At 42.9% G+C, this 6,282-nt stretch overlaps 1 long non-coding RNA gene across 1 annotated transcript in view; it reads right to left on the minus strand.

Annotated features, from left to right (window-relative positions):
* Positions 1 to 3,521: 3,521 nt before the first annotated feature.
* Positions 3,522 to 6,282, minus strand: part of LOC105551453 — a 5,750-nt gene continuing 2,989 nt past the window's right edge. The window contains exons 2-3 of the long non-coding RNA XR_001007864.1: positions 5,933 to 6,058; positions 3,522 to 3,656 (exon numbers count right to left, since the gene is read on the minus strand). This is a non-coding gene — a long non-coding RNA (uncharacterized LOC105551453). The remainder of the gene's footprint in view (positions 3,657 to 5,932; positions 6,059 to 6,282) is intronic.

Consider the following 6,282-nt stretch of genomic DNA (forward strand, 5'->3'; position numbering starts at 1 on the left):
TAGTTGAAGTAATAGTATCAGTACTTTTAGTTATGAGAGGCTAGAGACAGTATGAGAAATACACGAGAGAGTACAAAGGCATTATGGAAATAAAAGGTTTAGAGCATTTGAAAAACAGGCAAGTGGTCATTTCAATAAAAACAGAAGACAAACCCTGGAATTTCCCAGAACAGAAGCATTCGTGTTAGTAGAGTTGTGAACAGGTTAGGAGTCATTATTCAGACAGTAAGTCCATATGGCATTTTATACTTAATAGGCCTTTTCAATGATCAGAACGAGAGACTGACTCAGGTTACAGTGAAGAAATCGAGATTCATTGGTGGATACATGTAGGCAGAAATCTGCACCAGACCTCATGGTGGAATTGCAAAGAGCCAAGACTTATGGAGAATGGTATGTCCATCAGGAACTAGGAGGTTATACAGGATCAGAAGCAACTCTGGAGACTGGCTTGTCTTGTGGTCCTACAGCAGCAGGAGTTTTCTAATTTTCTACTATTTATGCCACTGCACAACGAGTATCTCATTGCTCTTCTGCATGTCACTCAGTTTTAGCTGTCTAGGACTGCAGGCTTTCCCCTCGCTTTTGCCTTCCCAGGCTTCCTCTTGCCTGTGGCTTCTGCTGCTCTAGGTTTCTGCTGAAGGCCTCTGGGCTTCTGTTTCCTTCCTACTTTTCAATTCATGAATATCTGTATGATTCTCATTTAGACTCTTCTAGAGAGGGACTCTGAGTGCTTCCATTGATCCCCATTGTCTGTGTTGGGCTCGGCTTTTGTGTCAGGCCGACTCAGAGAGGAGCTGCCCTGAGGTCAGACTTCCACACCTAGATTGTGATGGTTAATACTGAGTGTCAACTTGATTGGACTGAAGGATACAAAGTATTGATCCTGGGTGTGTCTGTGGGAGTGTTGCCAAAGGAGATTAACATTGGAGTCAGTGGGCTGGGAAAGACAGACCCATCCTTAATCTGGTATCTAATTGGCTGCCAGCAGGGCTAGAATACAAGCAGGCAGGAAAATATGAAAAGAGAGACTGGCCTAGCCTCCCAGCCTACATCTTTCTCCCATGCTGGATGCTTTCTGCCCTCAAACATCATACTCCGGGTTCTTCAGTTTTGGAACTCAGAATGGCTCTCCTTGCTTCTCAGCCTGCAGATGGCCTGTTGTGGGACCTTGTGATCATGTGGGTTAATACTTAATAAACTCATATATATATATATATTCCATTAATTCTGTCCTTCTAGAGAACCCTGACTAATACAGGGTTCAGACCAATCACCTGTGAATGAGGAAGGAGAGTCACCTGATCTGAACCTAGCAAGAACCCCTTCCCTTGGGTCTATTGGCAGGCAGGCACTCCACAGTTTTCCTGTTCAGTACACGTGTGAGGATGCTTGGAGTTCTGTGACGCTCAGTTTACTTTCCACTACTAGGTCAGTAGGAGCAGTGGCTTGCAAAAGGCACTTTCTGTAAAAACATAACACATTAAACAAATACCCTAAGTACGATCATGATGATTATGATGGCAAACAAGATGAAGAAGGAGGAGGAGAGGGAGAAGAAAAAGAAGAAAAATGTAGGGATTTTGAAATGTCTTCCTTTTAAGACACTATGAAAGAAAATACACACTGCAGAGCAGGTGTGTCCAATATTTTGACTTCCCTGGGCCACACTGGAAGAAGAATTGTCTTGGGCCACACATAAAATACACTAACACTAACGATAGTTGATGAGCTAAAAAAAAAAAAAATAAAATAAAAAAATCTCATAATGTTTTAAGAAAGTTTATGGGCCAAATTTAAAGCTGTCCTGGGCTGCATGTGGCCCGCAGGCCATGGGTTGGACAAACTTGGTGTAAAGTGTCAGGAATATTATGCTTGGCTGGAGTCGAACTTTGTTTTGGATTCTGATTATTTTATCTAAAGTAGCTTCGAAGTGGCTTCCTCGACATAATTAAGAATCTCAGAATTTTGGAACAGAAAGAAACCTCAAAGAAATCTATTCTTTGGTTAGACCATTTTGCATGGTGTAATCCCTACATCTTAGAGAAGTAGAAATGAGGCTCTCTGAGGCTGAGTGGCCCGGCAAGCTTAGGAGACCTCTGTTCTGTGATTTCAGAACACAGCGGTGATTTCAGAGATTCTCTGCCACAGAGCTGCTAACTCTGGTTGGCTGGTTTTCACTTGGGCGCTTGTGTAGATGGAAACCTTATTGGCTTAAATAGTTACCTCTTTCTTGGGGGCAGCTGGCCTGGAATTCCTGCCAATCTTTCCCTTATAAAACAGAAATCTGTTTTTTCTATAAAGGCGTGGTGTATTTTCTAAGCTTTATTTTAGACCCTGGGTGTTCCCAAGCCATCTTTCACTGTCACATTCTCACCTCCAATTTATTCAACCTCAGAGCTGTTACCAAATAGCTAGAACCAGAAGCCACACTAGTTTCCAGGTGTTTGTAAAGGATCTGGCCACTAACAACACAAAACAAAAATAATATCACAATGTCACTGCCATTGTAATCAGTCTCCCAACTTTATCACACAACAATGGCTATCCTGGGTGAAGCTTTTTATAAGTTTTGTGTTCTGCCAACAAACAACCAAAAAATAAAATTGGCACTGGATTAAAAAAAATCATATGTTACAGTGGTAGCTGAGGTGTTCTTGTGGTTCTAAAATGATAAACAAAATAACCAAAATATGTATAAGATATCTGCCATGTTTTAACTGTGTGGCTCTGGGCAAGTTACTCAGTCTCCACCCTTTACAATTCCTATTTGAACACTAGGATATTTGTGTTCTTAGCACTGTCGTTGGCTTACAGGAAATGCTTAACAAACTACCTATTAATATTGAATATCTTTTTATTTAGTCATCATAAGAACTGTATAAAGAATGAAGCTCAGAAAAAAATCAAGTAATTTGCTCAAGTTCTGAAAAGCAGTAAGTGGTAGAGTTAGCAGAATTGGAACCAATTTTCTGAATTCAATCTGGTGGCCTTTTTGCTTCACCAGAGCTAATCACAACTGCCATGTTTTAGGGTTAGGCAATGGGAACCCCAGTGTGTATCCTGGATCTGACTCTCAGCTCCCAGAATTTAGAAACCCCAGAGCAACCGCTGTCTCAGTGCCTCTCTCCTTGGAGGCATCTTGTGGGCCATGCCAGCACCCACTGTCCCTCTGCTCTGACAGGTGGCAGGATCCTGGGATCTGGAGGTGTTGAAGGAGAGCTGTAATTTTCTTCCTCCCCTGCCCATGGTTTGGACTGTTTGACACTCCCTGAGGGGCCTCAAGAACTTCTTGCCATAAACTCTAGGCTCCTTATCTTGGTAAATCAACATAATGCTCACCGAGTGGGCTTTCCTCAAGTTGGGGTGGCTGATGTGTATGGAATTACTCAGTAAGATTTATTGAGAGCCTCACAGAAAACTTGGCAGGTTTTATTTCTTAAGTGATGACAAAGGTGGCCCTTGCCAGTGAAAGGCCACACTGTTGGCCACCCCTTCTGAAATAGTCTTGTTGACTAAAGTTCTGTGCAGGATTTTATTGGCATCTTTAAATAGACGAATTGGCGGCTCCTCGTTTTCTTTTTTATTGACAGAGGTGGTGGTGAGGCTTGCTCTCAGATGCTGTCAGGGAGCATCATCTGACTGCCTTTGGTACCCTGGGGGAGACAAACAAAAACTTGAGTGAAAGGAAAATGAGAACTCACCTGAAACCAAGAAGAGTCTTTGGAGAAGGATTTTTGTGTAGGTCATCTGGAAAGTGTTTACTCTTAGCGGTTATGCATAACTATAGTCTTAAGAAGAAAGTGAGGTGGGGGTGCGAGTAAGGGTGGGAGTGGGGTATGGGTAAAGGAGTGAGTAGAGATGTGTCTGTGTGCCCAAAAAACTGCCCCAAAGCAAAGATGGTCACATGCACACATCTAAACAAATGTCTCTTAAGACTTTCGCCTCCAGCATACTCTGCAGTCACTGCATTTGTTGACTTGCTTGTCTTATCCAGCAAAAGATGTAGACGATTTCCACTATCTCTCCATAGACCCTCACCAAGTTGACTGCCTGACCAAGTTGCCAGTCAGCCCATGAGCAGTCCAGACAGTGCAGAATTTATAGCAAAGGAATTTTTATGATTTCTCCCTGCCCAACCCCCACGAAGAAGCAAAGGCCCTACTCTTGACCTCGGCATCCCCTTGTTGCTTTCTTCTCGTCCATGACACCTAGGCTTGATATTCTTTACCTTGGGTATTCTTGTGAATATATGCTGAATTTTCATTTATACTGAATACAATTCAGAAGACAGAGGCTTTCCAAGTTTCAGATCTCCTGAGAAAGGTATGAGTGTGTGAGTATGTTAAAGAAAAGCTCTCAGCTTGTCTCATGGTTTAAAGTCCTCCTGAGATATCTGAGCTCAATCTAAGGAATAAAGTAGATTGGTTCCTCTCTGTCTGATGAGTTTTATCAAAATGTGATAAAATGTGGTGAAGAAAAATGGTGGGCCAACTTCGTCATAGTTCTACTAAGGGACACTGTACAGGTAAACCAGGCCATAACTCATTTGTCCTGTGACAGTTTTTATTATTCTGTTTTTATGCAGTTTTGAAGAGTGAGGGGAATTGCCCTAGACAACAGATGTGAGAGACTTTTTTCTTTCTTCCTGTCCTGTGGACAGGCCTCAGGCTCCAGCCCAGTGACTCATTGTTGTAGTATTATATACCTCAAGATGAAGTGTGTGCGGTGGAAAGTGTGGGCAGGATTTATCAGTACGACTTCTTCCTTTGAAGTATCAGGGCAGGCTACTTTGCTGATGGTTTCTGGAACCTGGCCAAGCCCCAATATGCTGTGAAAATAGCCGTCTTAGGTTTTCTTGGCACATGAGCACATTTGCACTTGATTCTCAGACCTCCATTGCTTTCTGATGTTTTTGAGGCCAGCGTTCTTGGGATTTAGGGCCCAGGGCCAGATTGTAACCCTGCCTGTTTGTACTCCTTCAAATGCCCCATCCCAGCATGGTTTTGATGGCTCCAGATACAGACTGTAACACCAACTTGAGTTCCAAAGTGCAGGCTGGCTTTAGGTTGCTTTTAAGCATTCATGCATAAATTTCTCTATAGCCCACATTTCCTGCTGCCCGGCCCCCAGTAACAAAATGCTGACTCTCAAGGCGTTTTACCGTGACAATGCTTGCTACAGCAATGCATCTTTGCATTTTCAGCTTGAAACCAAGGCAATGTGTATGCGGAGAAAAACATAGGAATGCCATGATAACTCTATCAGTAAATTGAAAAAATAGCGCTGAGCATGATGGTTTACACCTATAATCCCAGCACTTCGGAGGCCAAGACCAGTGGATTACTTGAGGCCAGGAGTTTGAGACCAGCCTGGCCAACATGGTGAAACCTTATCTCTACTAAAAATACAAAAATTAGCTGAGTGTGGTGGCATGCGCCTGTAATCACAGCTACTCGGGAGGCTGAGGCAGGAGAATCGCTTGAACCTGGGAGGCAAAGATTGCAGTGAGCCAAGATCATGCCACTGCACTCCAGCCTGGGTGATAGACCGAGACTCTATCTCAAAATAAATAAAAAAGAAGAAGAAGAAAAAAAGAAAATTGTTCCTTTTCTAAAAAAAAAAAAAAAAAAAATCTATCATCTATTTGCCTGTACCTTCCTCCTCCCACCTTTATTCATTGTCATACTGTTATTAATTTTGGGAACAAAGGACATAAGAGCCTAATTATGTTAGACTGCCAGACACCCTTCCAGAGGTGAATGTTTCAGCCACATTTCTCATCACCCAGCTGTGTGTAATAAATAGCTTCCCCGTAAATGCATATTTCCCAATAGATGCCCCATTTCAGGTTTCCCTCTAGCCTGGGAACCAGACTGTGTCGTTCCTGATTAAAATATTGCCAGCCTGTGTTGGGGAACCCATAACTAACCTTGCTGAGCATCTTTTGCACTTTCTCCTTTTGAGTAGGCAGACCCTTTAATATGGTAACTTGATGTGACTGGGCTTAAATCTGGGGAAAGGCTTAGAAAGCTGGCAGATCCATGTCAATGGCCTCCTAGTTGAAAATTGATATGTTTGCAGGTTGGGTCCTGTTATGGGTTGAATTTTTTCCCCCCAACCCTCCCAAATTATGTGGTGAAGTCCTAACCCCCAGTACCTCAGCATGCCCTTGTTTGGAGATAAGGTATTATAGAGGCAATCAAGTTAAAATGAGGTCATTAGGGTGGACCCTAATCCAATATGACTGACGTCCTTACAAAAAGGGGAAATTTGGGCTGG

This window comes from Mandrillus leucophaeus, unplaced genomic scaffold, assembly GCF_000951045.1.
Source record: "Mandrillus leucophaeus isolate KB7577 unplaced genomic scaffold, Mleu.le_1.0 Scaffold114, whole genome shotgun sequence".
Classification (NCBI taxonomy): domain Eukaryota; kingdom Metazoa; phylum Chordata; class Mammalia; order Primates; family Cercopithecidae; genus Mandrillus; species Mandrillus leucophaeus.